General features: G+C 41.4%; 1 protein-coding gene across 2 annotated transcripts in view; it reads right to left on the minus strand.

The window, feature by feature from the left end:
- The window catches only part of ZBTB16 (zinc finger and BTB domain containing 16), a 198,554-nt gene that overhangs the window by 35,287 nt on the left and 144,653 nt on the right, over positions 1-18,614 (minus strand). The gene's annotated exons all lie outside the window — the stretch shown is intronic.

The raw sequence follows: 18,614 nt of genomic DNA on the forward strand, positions 1-18,614 counted from the left end.
CAGACAGAGGTTTGAAGTCCTCTACAGTAGAAATCACACAACTACTAGGCCTTCAGATATGTGGTTGACACTGAATAAAATATAAAACAGCAATTACACCAGGAAAGATGAGCATTTCAGCCAGTTTCACTTCATCTATCAGTTTCAGCAAGACTGTTTACACGGCCCTATGTTAATATTTGAGTATTGTTTCATGTTAGGCGATGTAAAATCTGCAGTTGATATAAAATTCTTTCAAAACATGGGTTTGTTCAATTAGATTGACTTTAGTTTAGGAATTCCCAGCTCAGCAACCATATGAAATTCCCCTTAAATAAGTGGCCACAGCTAGAATTTATCCTTAAGCCTGCTAGTCTGTTCAATTTTACTCTGATAATACATCTGAGCACAGTATTCACCTTGTCCACATCATGCACAATTTTAGTAGTGATAATGTATCTCTTCATAAACGTGATCCAATAAACACAGTGGATAAGTGGTTAGCATTTCCGTCTAGCAGCACTAGGGCCGTCGGTTCAAATCCCAACCACTGCACTACCTGAAGTTTGCATGTTATCCCTGTGCCTGTGTGGATTTCCACCAGGCATTCCAGTTTCCTCTCACTCCTAAGACATGCTGGTAGGTCAATTGGCCCTAATATGTGTATGTATAAATGTGAGAGCTGTGAATGTACAATATGCACTCACCGGCCACTTTATTAGATACACCTTGCTAGTTCCAAAAAAATCTCCCCCACACCATTACACCACCACCAGCCTGAACCATAGATACATGGTAGGATGGATCCATGCTTTCATGTTGTTTGTGCCAAATTCTGACCCTACCATCTGAATGCCGCAGCTGAAATTGAATGCCCATTCTCCTCTGACATCAACAAGACATTTTCGTCCACACAACTGCCACTCACTGGATAGTTTCTCTTTTTTGGACCATTCTCTGTAAAACCCTAGAGATGGTTGTGAAAATCCCAGTAGATCAGCAGTTTTTGAAATACTACTAAGACCAGCTCATCTGGTACAAACAACCATGCCACGTATAAAGTCACTGAAATCCTCTCTTCCCCATTCTGATGCTCGGTTTGAACTTTACCATGTTGCTGCCATGTGATTGGCCGATTAGCAATTTGTGTTACCAAGCAATTGAACAGGTGTACCTAGTAAAGTGGCTGATGCGTGTATATGTAAAGCTGAGCTATACAAAATACAGTACCTGTAATAAACAATAATAAAACTAATTTTTTCATAAGATTACAGGTCACTTGAGTATCTTGCACTGGACATGCAGTCTAAAATTCCATCCCAATGGATGCGTCAGTCATTGGCATCAAAGATAGCTGGCCACACACAATAGAATCTGTTATGTAAAGTTGGAAATGGAACGTTTCTTGTAATTGTACCAGAAATGCTAAAATCAATGGCTGAAAAGCCAAAGGCTACAGAAGGGTCATTTGACTCATTAGGAAGATTTTGGTGCCTTCCCATTTTTCCTCTTTGTATGCCAATCCATGACAGAGAAGAGCTTCAATAAAGTAGACATTGGTGGATGAGGGGGACAAATTGACAAAGTATGGGTAACTTCAACACAATGAACGTACACATCTCACCCAGTCAGAGAACTATATTAATGCAATTGGTGGCCAAGTAAAAAACTCATACTTCAGGAGAGGCTCCTAAGCAAGCGATGTCTATGTTCAAAAGTTAGTCTAATGCATTTGTTTATATAGCCTCACATATAAATAGGGTTAGCCATGTATTTTGACTACTATAATCATGTGAAAGGAAAAAAAAATGTTCAAGGCTGTGGGAGCAAACAGCACGGTCTTTGAAAAAGGACACTATAGTAGCAATTTCATTATAGTATATACATCATATACATAAACAAGATCACTTTTTAGGCATGCCATAATATTTGGTTATTGGGATACCATTTGTATTCCTACCACTAAGATTTTTAGTTAGAACAAAGTGATGAAGATGGTGGTTGTAATGATAAAGATAATCAATAGGTAGCATTATCAAAGAGGAAATGAGCAATCCTAAGCCTTAAAAAAATGAGGTAAGATATTTCTCAAGCTGTAGATCAGTGCTAGACTGGATTTAATTTATTCCAGAGGCCATCTGGCCAGCGTGAGCACAAAGACCTGTCCCTTGTGAATGAGAGGCCATATTTGTCACACCCCCTTCACTCTGACCCCTCTGTCCCTAGTCTTTTCAAGCAGGGACAAGCCAAGGTTCATTCTTTTTCCCCTGGCCATTGTCTGCATTCCCAATAGGTCCCAAAGAGAGGGGCCGCCACTAACAAACATGCTGGGGACGTCCCCATGGACGGCTGAATGAAGCCAGCAACAGAAAGACGTTAAAGCCTTTGACACTAGAGGAGCTGCCATCCTACTGTAACACACATATTAACCCTTTCCCCTCTTCTAAGGGGTTAATGGGGCAAAGCATTCGTAGAAAAGTGGCATGTCTAATAGGAACAAAGAAAAGGATTATCAGGCATCAATTCTATTACCCATCCAACTGTGGAGAAGTTTTGTGAAAGGCACCCAACACGTATTGACAAAAACCAAGGACACCACTATTATATTGATCAGAATTGTGCAAGAACGCTAACATTATCCCCCGACTTTTTATCCTATTATAAAAAGCAAAAATTAGTGTCAAATTACTTTTTACAGACAAAATTGTTGTCTGATATAACATTTTAACCTTTATGCATCACTTGGGAGAGTGGACAACCTTCCCCCTTTTCCTAGAAACCTAAAGTTCCGGCTACTGGGACAATAGGTCTGCCCCGTTCCTTTCTCTAATGCTGTGCTCAATACTGAAGGGCATGCCACCAGGCCCAAGGATTTCCATATGGAGAACATGCTTAGACTTCTAGAAATGCCAGCAGATTTGTTGGTATCTGCACTTGATCCTTGGGGGGGTCTAGCACAGGATGTCGCCTTCAATGCCATGCCAGCCTTCGTTTATATTTATTGTGCAAAGCTCAGATATCCTTTATCTGATGAGCTCAGTAGATGAAGCAACAAAACACAGTGCTAGTACAGGGTGCAGCAACATAACTTTTTTTCAAAACGCAATAAAGCCCATTTTATGAATCAGAATTGTTTTTGTCTTTAATAATGTAGGTACATATCTAAAGTTCTGTTTTACACAGATTTGAAAATCATATCAGGTAGGTGACGCACCCCATTGTCCATACACTGAATAAGTGAATTCAGACCGGTATGTGAACATGTTGGAGGAATTTGTTTTTCCACGACTTGATTAATTGGACTTAGGGGACATTTGGTTCCAACAGGATGGAGCAAGGGCTCACACTTCAAGAGCATCAATGGCTGTTTTAAGGGAACACTTCCCGGAGCGCCTCATCTCAATAAGGGGCGATTTGGAGTGGCCAGCCCGCTCCCCTAATTTGGCCCCTTGCGACTTTTTTTTGTGGGGTTTTTTTAAATCCCACGTTTATGTAAACCGTCCAAGGACCCTACAAGACCTGAAGGCCAACATCCGCGCAGAAATTGCCAACATACCCGCTGGTAAGGGTCATGAAAAACGCCAGAAATCGTCTTATTCAGTGTATGGACAATGGGGGGCGTCACCTACCTGATATGATTTTCAAAACTGTGTAAAACAGAACTTTAGATATGTACCTACATTATTAAAGACAATAAAAACAATTCTGATTCATAAAATGGGTTTTATTGCATTTTGAAAAAAGGAGGGTTATGTTGCTGCACCCTGTATTTACTTAAAGTGCATATCTATTCATACAGTTCCACCATTCTCTTAGGTGTTTTTAAAAGTACATAGAACCGTTTACAAGACTCCCTTTTTCTGAACAAGCTATCTAATGACCCAATCAAATATTACAATCACACAAAGCAGGGTCATTGTAATATGAAGCCAACTGTTTGGGATGGAGTATTCCAATACCCCTAAAGAAAACCCACATCAAAGCAAAAACATACATACACCAAGCAGATAGCTACTTTACTAAGAATTAAATTCAGGACCCCATCTTTGCAAGAATGACAACTACTAGGTCTATGCAAATCTGTGGCACTGGTAACATTACCATCCACCCTGGACATCTATTTTTTTCTTATTATTTGATAGAGGCCTGTAGCACTCAACACATACTAGCCCACATGGGTATCTGTCATTTGATGGAGGTCTATAGCACTGGTTATATACCTGCTGACACCAAAGATCCATTATCTTGCGCGCAAAGACTCAGATCAAACAGGCGTTAGTGACAAGCAGCGTGTTGTGTGTTCATTCGCTGGTGATCAGAGGTTGTGCAGCTCTATCATGAAGCTGGGGAAGCTTAATAAATCTTCCTCTACTATATACCTGCTGACCCTGGCCATCTGTCATAAAAACAGAAGTACGTACACTGGTCTCATACCTGGATGCTCTGGGTATCTGCTTTGCCAATTTTTTTTTTTTTAGCATTGGTCACATTTAGCCCGCCCTGAATCTGTGCAGAAAAAAATAACTCATACTATGATTAACTATAATCCGTTACAGTTATGATGAAATCTTATAAAGCAAGCAAAAAATCCCTTTAATGCAAGTAGAATACAGCAATACTGGCCAAGTACTGATGTCACCAACATTACTGGCTTATCCACAACAGTAGTCCATCACTTTGTGGGCTTAAATTTAAAAAAAAAAACAAAAAAAACTTTTTTTTATCCTCCACACACATTTACTGGATAATTTATGTTGGCCTGGCATTTCATAGGGTCGAAGATATTGTACAGGCTCGTCACTGCTTAAAAGCAGTAGAGGTAACAGAATGACATCTCCACAGCGTAATTGCCTGCTGAGACAATTTTCTGTGCATACATGAATAGACTGTCCATGTATGCACTGATGCACAGATAATGCAACAATTAGAATCTACCTAAGGGTAACTTACAGCTAACCTCCAGGTAAATGGCTAAATATACAAATGTTAAAAATACATACTTGAGTTACAAGATTTGTATTTCTGCTTTTTCAATAAAGAGAATTACTCCACCTTATCAGACAGAATTCGGACGGTGACCTTACCCATTCCTAGTGTAGTTAGAGTGGTTCTAAAGGCAGGAGGTTTTTTTTTTTAATTTTACTTAAGGAAATCTCTGCATTAAGCAGCCCCTCAGCCCCCCTAATACTTGAGCCCGATCCAGCGACAGGCATAAGAGCAGAGGCTCTTTTGGGTCTCTCTCCTCTCATTGGCTCAGACACAGCAGTAGGAGCTATTGGCACCTGCTGTTGCCAATCACAGCCAGTGAGGAGTGGGGGCAAACATACACAGGTGGCTCGGGAGTAAGCACACACGCGTGCCACCACAGCAAGCAGCTTGCCATGGGAGCACTAGGCAGGAGGGAGGGGCCAAGACCACCAGCAGGAGACCCCAGAAGAGGAAGATTGGTGCTGCTCTGTGCGAAACCATTGCACAGAGCAGGTCAGTATATTTACAATCAATTTAAGTAATCCAGCTTGGTCACTTCCCTGCCATTAGCCAATAATTGAACAAAGAAGCACCAGTGGACTAATGTCCTCTGGCTCCTCATGCTACTCCATTTTCTGGTGCTAATCTATAAGGGCTTACAAGATGCCAATACCATATACAACATACATATTAAGGACTCATGCACACAGATGCTGAGCAACAGCATTTATGCAAATACAAGTGCATGCAACCGTTCACTTCTGTGGTCAGCTGAATGCGCCACCTGTGGCTCCAGAGTGCAGAAAAACCACTGAGATTTTAATGCTAGGGTTCCCATATGCCTCTTATTATCTGTGCTTATGAGCCCTTATATTGAATCTCTTTAAATACATTTTATGATTTTGTTAAAGTACACATACAGAGCTGGGAATTTTTCTTTTTGACATGTGTCGCCCTCCCATGTGCTCCTTGCTGTGAAGGCCAGTTATAGACTGGGGCAGTGGCCATTTTTTGTACTGTTGAATTGTTGGTCGAGGGGGTGCACTGGGCACCTTGGCTGCCATTGTGCTACATGCTGGATGTCCAGTGCACTCCTGTACCTCTAAGGAGGGGTGAGCTCCCTCAGGTCCATCTGCCCTTGGTCTATCCATTATATACATGTACCTCTACTATAGGGGCTCTTAAAATTGGAAAGTTAGGAACTACAGAATACTGGGGTGGCCTGACAAGGATCTGTAGCTTACGCATGTATTTGCAAATGTGTGCCAACTAAACCCCTGTTTTTAACGCATACTGTTAGACATGTAAATTCGGTTTGTTTGCAGGCTGGCTGGCACGTTTGAGCTGGGAATTTTTCTTTTTTGTTGTTTGACATGTGTCGCCCTTCCATGTGCTCCTTGCTGTGAAGGCCAGTTATAGACTGGGGCAGTGGCCATTTTTTGGAAACATATAGTACATTTTTATCTAAAGCACATCAAACCCAAGCAATGAATATGTTATACTTACCTGCTCTGTGCAGTGGTTTTGGACAGAGGAGCCCATCTTCTCGAGTCCCCCACCAACACTCCTGGCCCCTCCCTCTTGCCGATAGCTGCTTGCTATGAGGGGCACCTGAGCCGGCTCTGTGTGTCCATAAGATACAAAGAGGGCAGCTCAGCCCTGCCCCCTCCTCACTAGCTGTGATTGACAGCAGCAGGAGCCAATAGCTTCTGCTACTGTGTCTAAGCCAAGGAGGAGGAAGAGGGCGCCAGGAGAGCCTCTGCCCTCAGACACATTACTGGATCGAGATCAGGATCAGGTAAGTATTTAGGGGGGTGGGGCATAGAATGCATTAAAAGGTAAAAAACCTTCTGCTTTTTGAACCACTTTAATTTTACTGGGTGATCCTGCTAGCAACAGTGTGCGCTAATGTGGCCACATTTACATTCCGGTATGTACAGAGGAGCACTGTCACCTTAGACTAGGTCTACAGAAAACCATCCCCACACTTTTCATCTCCCTAACACAAGGGGATAGGTTCTGTAGTCCATAGTGTGTGTCGGGAACAATGCTAACGGATACTGGTTATAAGCGAACAATTCTGGCAGGTCCAACAAGTATTTTTACACTCAGATATCACAAAAACACTTTCAATGGTTTATTTAATAGGAAAAAGAGAAATCAGAAAAAGTTCATGGTTAGGATATACATACAATTTAAAACCGTATATATTTCAATTTCAATGCTAAATGCAATGTGTTTGCCACGTCTACCAAGGTTTAAATAGCTAAAATGAATCGCCTAAACATTGATATCAACCCTCGATACTGATGAATGTGTTTACTGCACTGCCAAGCACTCTTCTGGGGAAAGAGATGCAAATAAGTATTTCAGCCAGATTGTGGAAATGGAGGGAAAATGGGATATCCCCTTCTGTTCCCTCTCGTCTCCCTTGTATTCTGAGAAAAAAAAAATAAGTGTGGGATAAAAAGAATGGGAGGGGAGGCTTTGTGTCTGCATAAAGATCAGACCCTCTACATACAAAGAAGTGGGGCTTAGGTCAAAGCACAAGATGACCTTGTGACTGGACAAAGCATACTATCACTCCTAAAGCCAGTCCATAACTCAACATGAAAAAGATTGCCAATACAAAAAGAAAAAAAAAATACTGGTCCTTTAATATTTATATATTGCACATTGTGCATTGCTATACATTGCACATACACAAACTCAATAGAAATGAACAGGTGGGTAAAAAAAATGAAACCAGACAAAGGTGGGGGATGCATGCCATGAGACATTCCATCACTGCAATAAATTACAGTCAGACAACAATACACGTCACAATGGCCATTATAGTGTTTGGGCAAAAAAAGGGTTAACCGAAGTTGAACTGAAAGGAGAAATGAATGCCGAATTTTTCAGCTATGACTACAGCTGTGCAACGCTTCCCATGGTAAAGGGGTTAATGAAATGGACCACAATGGCACAGTATAGGGGAAAAAAATGTTCTGCCCTCATAACCGTAATGCCTTTGTGGACAAAAGGTGAAAGGTCAAATCTGCATTAAGGCTAATCCCCAACCAATGGTGTTGTCATGGGAAAAAGGTAGCTAGTTTCGTGGTGGTGGATTATAAAGGGAAGTACAAAAACTGAATTGGTATATTTATAGAAACAACCCCATGTAGCTCTACTATGGTATGTTCATAGGATTTCTAATCAAAAAATGACTTTTAAAAAAAAAAAAAACAAAACATGGATAATGATGAACATGTTTGTTTGTATTTCTGCTCTGACAAAATAACAATGGAAGACTGGCTAAAAATCTCCAAATCAGTAAATCGAATTTTGGTTAAGTGGTGGCACCCAAGGCTTCTGTTGGGGTTGTTTGCACCCATATGTGGGACTAATGGTTTTCCAAACCAGTTAAAGGCTTAGGGGTAGTTGAGAAAGTGGAAAAATAAAGCTGGACCTAGTAGGATGTCTTATTGGTATTGTTATCTGAAGGTATGAAATGTTTATGTAAATAATGTGGATTCAGGGCAAGCGAGGTCTGCACCCTAGAGAATCCAAGGTCTCCTTGGCTTGTACTGCAATGTAACAAACATGGAAATTGGCATGCTACACCACTGCTAAGAGGTACAGTACAGGTCCAGATACAACTTTATTTCAATTAAAGAGGGAGCAATGCGTTCCAGTGGTCCAAAGACGCCTGGATATTGAAGCGCCACACCACTAAGAGGTTCAGATACAACTTTAATCCAATAAAAAGTCAGGAGGACAAGCCAAAAGTAGCCAACACGTTTCGTGGGTCTGAAGATAACCCCTTCGTCATGGGCATGAAAACATTGTGAATAGATTAAAAGTGGCCTGGACCCTTAATATTATTTCTTCCAGAGTGGTTACAAGTACAGGCCTCTTGAGCAGCTGGTTTGGGTTTTGCTGTCAAACGATCTGCTAACCAGGATTGTGCTTGTAATCTCTGCGGAAGAAATATTGAAGGTCCACCTTACTTTAAGTCTGTTCACATTGTTTTCCAGCCCTGGTGAAGGGGGTGTCTTTGGACCCACAAAACATGTTGGCTACTTTTGGATTGTCCTCCTGACTTTTACGGTCTTAAAGTTGTATCTGAACCTCTTAGCAGTGTGGTGATTCAGTTTTCATTGCTGTTACATAACACTAAAAGACTTGCTGTTGGTACCATTGAAACCATATGTAAATTAATTCTGAGTGAGTGGGGGAAAAAAAAAATCTAACATTCTCAACAGACTTTGAATGTGTGAATGCAAAAAATACAGCATTATTGGCATTAGATGGTGCCAACTATCATATAAAATAAGCGCCAGCTAGTGGCCACAATGCTGTATTTTCTTTCACAAATATAGGCTGAGAATAGTCGTTTACATTCGTACAGAATGAATTTACATGTAGTTTCAATAGATTAACAGTCAGTTTTTTTGTTATAAATACACCTCTTAATCATATATTAGGCATTGGGGGGGGGGGGGAAAAAAAAAAAAAAAAAAAAAAAAAAAAAAAGTATGGGCCCGGAATGACCTCTGCTTTGTGTCCATTTTCCACCTTTGTTGTTTCAGTATAGAATTAAAGGGATGTTTATTGGCTAGTACTGTGACTTGTACAGATCTGGTGTGCGGGAGAAGATGCTTTTCCTTGACTTGTGTTAGCCATCATGCTCCTACCGTTGTTACTACACTATCCGTAACAGCTGATATAAGGAAATGGAGCAAGTTGATTTTAGTTACCTGGCTGTTACGATGACCCTCCTTGCTGCAATAGTATCATTCATCATTTTTAATTAAAAAAAACAAAAAAAAAACAAAACTATATAATTAAATTTTTTTTTAAATAAAATATAAAAAACACATGCATGTCAGTGTAAAGCAAGTTGTCCTTATCTACAAACTTTAAGCTTGACAGCTGGGCACTGAGCATTTAAAGGACTGGGTGTCAACATTACCCACAGCAACCAATGAGGTTTTAACTGTCACTTCCTAATAAAAAAAAAATAAAAAAAAAAAGCTATTGATTGGTTGCCACAGGCAACACAGACCTTTCTTTCCTCTTGTTTTTTTAATAAGTCAGCCCCAGTGATTAATGTTTGCGTAGTTAAGTATTCTTTGTCTTAGTATGGCAATTTCTTCTGCCTACTTTGCCACGTTTAACCATTGCCCCACGTTCAACCACAGGCTCAGGTGAAAACTGCACGCTTCTAAAATGGGATACTCGGATATCAAGGTCATGAGTAGAGAAATTTAGAGACAGGAGATTCCGGCCTCTTCGCCTTGAAATAAATCTGTGTAAAAAAAGATCTGCCTGTTTTTCTTTAAAATTCAGCATAGAAAAGCAAGTTGTTCGTGGAGGCAACAAATGAAAATGAGAACTTTTGTTTTTAAAAAAAAAAAAAAAACACTAACATTTTTAGAATGAAAAATTGTGTGCTTGTGTGAGTGGCTGTATATGCATTTAATTTATATGTTATATTTAGCAAGTCACTACAAACATCCCACCCTTTTATTTCTCAGGAAAAAAAAAAAAAAAAAAACAGTTGTGGTCCATCATTCGTGTGTCAGAAAGTATTGATGTTTCTGTTTCACATGGGGATCAATGGTCGTTATTTCTATCACCATTCAGGCGCTGAACAGGGCGCAGGACAGACGCATGACTAAACACCCGCTCTATACAGCTGTCATTCGTGCTCTTTAAGTTGCATAATGTTGGTCATTTTTCAGCAAACCATGATCAATTCCAGCTCCTCTCGCTGCCACAAATAAAAGTAAATAACGTTCACTTTTTTGAAAGTGATATCAAATTCCCTCCACCCCAAGAAGGGGGTTTCTAAAGGTTTAAGTATAATTTTTTTTTTTTTTTTTACAGTGTAACTATGGGCAAAAAAAAAATAAAAAATTACAAAATGCAGTCTGTAACTGGGATTGGCACGGCAGAGTCCTCCTTTAAATAGTTTAGCATCTGTTGATCCTGCCAGTAGATCTATATTTCTCCACTTCTATTAATGAGATACAACACTGTTTGTTCTGCAGTAATTTCATGCAGCAGGCTAACACTATTAAGTGTTGCAGCAAAAAATGTATTTATTTTTTTTTTTCCCCAAAGAAAATCACCTCTGCAAGGACACACACAAAACCATTGTTTTCTATGTGCCCTGTTCATACTTGAATGTACCCTTCAGAAACATGCAACATTTCTGCATTTTTCTGTCCCGTACTGCAGCTCAGTTCCTCTGTGTTTTTATGCACTACAGCTGAGCTGTGGTGCATAGCAATGAATGAAATGTCACACTGACAAGTTAAAGTGGTTCTAAAGGTTAAAATTTGCAGTCTATGCATGAGTGTAAAAAAAAGAAAAAAACAAAACAAAAAAAACAACTGTATCCAGCTCCCCCAAAAGCCCCCTTTTATACTTACCGGAGCCCAATCTTGATCCAACGATGTGCACAGGAGAAGTGGCTCTTTCCTCCATCACTACAGAGCAAATTGATAGCAGCAGGAGCCATTGGCTCCTGTTGCTGTGCAGGGATGGACTGACCATTTGGAAACTCGGGCATTGCCCGAGAGCCCGGGGTCAGTAGAGGGCCCCATGAGATGCCCCTGGTACCTTTTTCATAGGCTTTTTTGAGTTTGGGCAAGGACACAGGGGCCCCATGATCCCCTATTGCCTGGGGGCCCCATGAGTTGTCAGTCCGCCCCTGTTTCTGTCAATCAAATCCTATGATGAGCAGGGGGTGGGACTGAGCTGTGCAGTCTGTGTCTATGCATGCAAACAGCAGGGCTCAGGAGCAAGTCCACAGGACTGCCCTCATAGCAAGTGGCTTCCTACGAGGGCACTTACTGAAGAGGAGTAGCCAGAAGCGCCAGTGGGGGACCCTAGATGAGGAAGATTGGGGATACTCTGTGCAAAACCATTGCACAGCATATCTAAGTATTATATGTTTTATTTTATTTAGAATCACTTTAAGGCAGTAATAAGCTGCCCCCCCAAAAAAAAATAATGGGTCCCCTGCAGGTTTAGGTCATAATGTACTAGTATGCACTGCTTACTAGTACATTAGTACAGACTTGCCTGTATAAGGAGCCCTCCAGATTTGCAGTCACAGCTCCCCGATGCACCCATCTTCACCCGGTCTTCCTTCCGGGTTTGCGGGCTCCGGCAGTATGAATGGAGCTGTGATGACTTCACTCCCATGAGTGTACACGGGAGCCCTTGGCTGTAGCACGGAACTCTAAAGGTCCAGCATGCTGTGCCATTATTTCAGGGCTCATGCGCCGGTGACATCACCACCTGCATGTTGTGTGAATATCTCCTAAATGGTGCAAGTTTAGGAGATATTCACTATTCTCTGCACCTACAGGTAAGCCTTATTATAGGCTTACCTGTAGATACAACTTACAAAGTGGACTTATCTTCCACTTTAAATTTGAAAAAAAAAAAAAAAATTGTTTTAAAAGTTAAATCCACTGCCAGCCAAAACTGCTGCTTTTTTTTTTTTAATGAAAAATCATACAGGAACGGTGACCCAGCCCTAAACCATATGAATACAAGCTGGCCTCGTAAGCCCACTTTGCCAAGAGAGTACATTGGCTTAACCTGTTAAAAAGAATAAAAACCAACCGATTTACTGGCAGGATCAAAAGGGTACAAGACTGTTACGAGGGGCTCACTGCTAATGCTATTGACATTAAATGGGGATCACAAAACATCTTATTAGGTCATTTTTTCCTTCTGCCCATTTAACAAATATACATTCCTCACCAATGAAAACACTGGGGGAGATTTACTAAGACCGGAGAGTGCAAAATCTGGGGCAGCTCTGCATAGAAACCAATCAGCTTCCAGGTTTTGTCCAACTTCAATTTATTTATTTCAGGTACTTATATAGCACCGTCAATTTACGCAGCGCTTTACATATATATTGTACATTTGCATCAGTCCCTAACCCTCAAGGGGCGTACAATGTAAGGTCCCTAACCCTCAAGGGGCGTACAATGTAAGGTCCCTAACTCACATTCATACATACACATACTAGGAGCCAATTCACCTATCAGCATGTCTTTAGAGTGTGGGACGAAACCCTCAGGAGGTGTACAATCTAAGGTCCCTACACATACATACACATACTAGAGCCAATTAAACTACCAGCATGTCTGTGGAGTGTGGGAGGAAACCAGAGTACCCGGAGGAAACCCACGCAGGTACAGGGAGAACATACAAACGCCAGGCACTGCCGTGGTTGGGATTCGAACCAACAACCCTAGTACTGCCAGGCGGAAGTGCTAACCATTCAGCCACTGTGCTGCCCCAGCTTTAATTGGACAAGCTGAATTTAGAAGCTGATTGGCTACCATGCACAGCTGCACCAGATTCTGAGTGCTCCAGTTTTAGTGAATCCCCCCATTGGTTCAGGACTGAACTAGACACGTGGCTGGGATATTACACAGCTTTACTAAGATTTAAACATGAATTATATTTCATTTGATATTTATTATATTTGAATTCTGCAGTAGCAGAGCCTGGCTATTTACATGCAGAGAGATTTCTGTAGTAACATTTTCAGAATTCCTCCCGTCCTCCACCCCATTGGATTATTTCATTCTGGGATGCAGTGTTACAGTCCCCTAATCCTCTCTGATTTGAGACTTGGCATATGATACTCCTGGAAAGTTAAACGGCACGGATTCCGTCCGCTGCGTGTTCTCAATACTGCCTCCTGCTGTCTTAGAAGAATACATACTGGTTAGACTGGTAACAAGCGATTACATGGAACGGTTTCCTTTCTTAATGTGGAAGGAAAGGTTACTCTCAGATTTTGTACAATATTGCTCAAGAAAAAAAAAAAAACTTTTCTTATGACATATTTGCAATAACAGGCTTTTAATTAACATTTATGGAATAGCCTTCTTTTCTTTGATAACAGACTAATAAGACCTGGATTATACAGTCATGGCCGAAATTGTTGGCACCCTTGATATTTCTCCAGGAAATCATGTATTTCTCACGAAACGTATTGCATTAACACATGTTTTGCTATACACATGTTTATTCCCTTTGTGTGTATTGGGACAAAACAAAAAAAGGGAGGAAAGAAAGCAAATTCGACATAATGTCACACAAACCTCCAAAAATGGGCTGGACAAAAGTATTGGCACCCTTTCACAACTGCGGATAAATAAGAATGTTACAAGCATGTGATGCTCCTGTAAACTCACCTGGGGCAAGTAACAGGTGTGGGCAATATAGAAATCACACCTGAAAGCAGATAAAAAGGAGAGACGTTCACTTAACCTTTGCATTGTGTGTCTGTCTGTGCCACACTAAGCATGGACAACAGAAAGAGGAGACGAGAACTGTCTGAGGACCTGAGAACCAAAATTGTGGCAAAATATCAACAATCTCAAGGTTACAAGTCCATCTCCAGAGAACTAGATTTGCCTTTGTCCACAGTGCGCAACATTATCAAGAAGTTTGCAACCCATGGCACTGTAGCTAATCTCCCTGGTCGTGGACGGATGAGGAAAATTGATGAAAGATTGCAACGCAGAATAGTCCGGATGGTGGATAAGCAGCCCCAAACATGTTCCAAAGACATTCAAGCTGTCCTGCAGGCTCAGGGAGCATCAGTGTCAGCGCGAACTATCCGTCGACATTTAAATGAAATGAAACGCTATGGCAGGAGACCCAGGAGGACCCCACTGCTGACACAGAGACATAAAAAAGCAAGACTACAGTTTGCCAAAATGTACTTGAGTAAGCCAAAAGCCTTCTGGGAAAACGTCTTGTGGACAGATGAGACCAAGATAGAGCTTTTCGGTAAAGCACATCATTCTACTGTTTACCGAAAACGGAATGAGGCCTACAAAGAACAAAACACAGTACCTACGGTAAAATATGGTGGAGGTTCAATGATGTTTTGGGGTTGTTTTGCTGCCTCTGGCACTGGGTGCCTTGACTGTGTGCAAGGCATCATGAAATCTGAGGATTACCAAAGGATTTTGGGTCGCACTGTAGGGCCCAGTGTCAGAAAGCTGGGTTTGCGTCCAAGATCCTGGGTCTTCCAGCAGGACAATGACCCCAAACATACGTCAAAAAGCACTCAGAAATGGATGGCAAAGAAGCGCTGGAGAGTTCTGAAGTGGCCAGCAATGAGCCCAGATCTAAATCCCATTGAACACCTGTGGAGAGATCTTAAAATTGCTGTTGGGAAAAGGTGTCCTTCCAATAAGAGAGACCTGGAGCTGTTTGCAAAGGAAGAGTGGTCCAAAATTCCGGGTGAGAGGTGTCAGAAGCTTATTGATGGTTATAGGAAGCGACTGATTTCAGTTATGTTTTCCAAAGGGTGTGCAACCAAATATTAAGTTAAGGGTGCCAATACTTTTGTCCAGCCCATTTTTGGGGTTTTGTGTGACATTATGTCATATTTGCTTTTCTGCCTCTGTTTTATATTTGTTCCAATACATACAAAGGGAATAAACATGTGTATAGCAAAACATGTGTTAATGCAATACCTTTTTTGTGTGAAATACTTGATTTTCAGGAAAAATATCAAGGGTGCCAACAATTTCGGCCATGACTGTATATATTAAAAACATGACTTATTATTACCAATAATAATAATATTCGTAATAGTAATATATATATACTTACCCCGTTCACAATAAATGACTGATAGTGTTTATTCTCTTTCAGGGCTCCTGCATAAAGCTGTATATTAGAGACGTACGGAGTAAAAGATCTACCCCAGGAGCTGCTGTGTATTTTTATTATTTTTTTTTTATTATAGACCTGCATTACAGAATATTCTGCACGTGGCTACAAATAGGTAAACAGTACATGTGTTTGCACATGGATAGGTATGGATGTACTTTTATGATTGCAAAATTTTGAGTTTGTGGAAATACATCTATACGTATGCATGTGTAAACTCTGGTACCAGCGTGTTCCTACGTATAGCCACGTACAAAACTATACTGTATAGGCAAAAATTGAGCAGCGACTGTGGCTCCCGGGTGCCATAAATACAGGCGCATTTTACTCTGTATGTCCATATGCCCTACTATACAGCGTGGCTAAGTGTCCTTAGCATCATGTGATAAATAGAGAAAATACTTACGCTTTAATTCTTCTTCTGTGGTAGTGCTGATATGTTGTTTGTGGCTAATGTGGTGGAAAATGAATCTATTAACCACTTGTCTACTGGGTACTTTTACCCCCTTCCTGCCCAAGACAATTTTCAGCTTTCAGCACAGTCTCATTTTGAATAACAATTGTGCAGTCATGCAACACTGTACCTATAAGATGTTTTTATCATCTTTTTCACACAAATAGAGCTTCCTTTTGGTAGTATTTATTCACCACTGGGTTTTTTTTATTTTTTTTGCGATATAAATGAAGGAAGTGAAAATTTTGAAAGAAAAAAAAAAAAAACGTTCTCTTTGTTTCCATTATAAAATTTTGCAAACAGGTAATTTTTCTCCTTTACTGATGTGCAATGATGAGGCAGCACTGACAGGCACTGAAGAGGTGGCACTGATGAGGCAGCACTGGTGGGCACTGATAGGCGGCACTGATGGGAACCGATAGGCAGCACTGATGGGCATTGATGAGAAGGCACTGATGGGAACGGATAGGCAGCAATGATGGGCATTGATGGGAACGGATAGGCAGCAATGATGGGCATTGATGGGAACGGATAGGCAGCAATGATGGGCATTGATGGGAACGGATAGGCAGCAATGATGGGCATTGATGGGAACGGATAGGCAGCAATGATGGGCACTGATGGGAACGGATAGGCAGCAATGATGGGATCGGATAGGCAGCAATGGTGGGCACTGATAGGCACAGATTGGCAGCACTGCTGGGCACTTTTAAAGTTGCACTGATAATCAGTGCCCTGAATAATCAGTGCAGATGTCTCCTTTGATAGTGGCTGGTTATCCGCAATATTTCCCTCATGCTGTCACAGCGTGAGCAAAATACTGCCGATAACCGGCAAGTGTATTTACATGGTGGCCAGCTGTGGTTGGACACAGCTGATCACATGGTAAAAAGCCGCTGTGATTGGCTTTTATCAGGTCAAAAAGGACAAAGCAATCACAGACCGCACCAGGTGCATGCTGCTGGGGGTGCTTTCTGGGCTGAACTGGACGACCATGCTGTAGCCAGTATAGCATGGTAGGGAAATTGTTAATCCATAGGACAGCACAGTGACCAAGTGTCTGGCACTTCTGCCTTGCAGCACTGGGGTCCTTGGTTTGAATACCAGACAGGACACTGTCTACATGATCTTTGCATGTTCTCTTTATTCTCATATGGGTTTACTCCCAAACTTCAAAGACATGCTGGCAGGTTGAAACACTGTTCAGTGCGCTCAAGATTGCTGTCCCAACTGTCTATTCCAACTCCAATCTGGTAAGCGATTTAAGTCCCCAGGGAGAAAAGGCTATAGAAATACAAAATTAATAAGAATAAATAACCTGTCATCTGACAAGTAACTTTCTCCAGGTAGGAACAAGAAAAAAAAAAAAAAAAAAAAAGGGAGGTTATGATTGTCAAACTAAATTTAATTGCAGGCCGCATCAGCATTATGGTTGCCCTCAAAGGGCTGGTTATAAGTGTAAGACCCGTAAGACTAGATGTCAAGAGCACCCCCCCCCCCCCTTCTTCAAATCAAAATCAGAAGGAGGACCAGAGGAAGGCTAGATCCAGTTGCCAGAGTCTGCTGAATGGTGAGAGCAGGGGAAGCAGAAACAAGGAAATGCTGTAGCTGCACAGAATCTGCAGGAGGAGTTCTGTCCTCTCTGCTGCAGACTGCTGAAATGGGAGGGTAGAGAAGTCTCTCTGAAACTGCACGGAGAAGCCCAGGATCCGGCAGGGGTGTTCTGTCCTCCTTTCTGCTGCCGACTACTGAGACAAGGTGGGAGCAGAAAGGAGAGGTTCGAGGGCCACATGAAATGGCCCATGGGCTTTGTGTTTGACGCATGTGATTTAGGAGGTCAGCCTTCTTGGAATCTGTAAGGCCAAATATCCTAACGCCTGACCAGCAACAGGACAATTTTATACTCTGGAACTTACAACACAACAGCAGCTCTTCATTTAAAACAGTCTGTATTTCCAAAGTGATGACCCAAGTATGTAGATTTCAAAACAAGAATAAAAATCAGGCGGGAAGGTTTTAGCATAAAATGTTCTCCTGTTCTTATTGGTCTCCTTCGATATCAGTTATGGTGATTCAAGTCTATCTCCCCAAATGTGCCTATTACATCAGTTACTTGTAACTGACCCTTCTGAAAAAGTCATAGGAAGTGACGAAACGCGTCAGACGTATCGACACTGACCGGAAGTGCGATCGTGGCCATCTTGGAAGTGGGAACATGTGGCCAATGTTTCCCTAACTTGTCTACACCTGTATCCCTATGAGGAGGAGCTGCTTCACCCAAATTTTAATGTGAGTTGCCAAATAAAGGAGGATATTTTTGTATCTACTATTTGTAATTGTGGATTTTCTTATGAGGGAAATGGAGGAAAAACCCTAATATTGGATGAAACCCTAATGATGAGAAGTTAACCCAGAGTGGTGCTATGCCCTGTCATTTCATATATAGGGTAATTATCCATCAATACACGAGTTGGAGAGTGCTGGTTTGGGTTTAAGG

Source organism: Staurois parvus, unplaced genomic scaffold, assembly GCF_062004578.1.
Source record: "Staurois parvus isolate SC_StPar_1 unplaced genomic scaffold, SC_StPar_1.0 ptg000135l, whole genome shotgun sequence".
NCBI lineage: Eukaryota > Metazoa > Chordata > Amphibia > Anura > Ranidae > Staurois > Staurois parvus.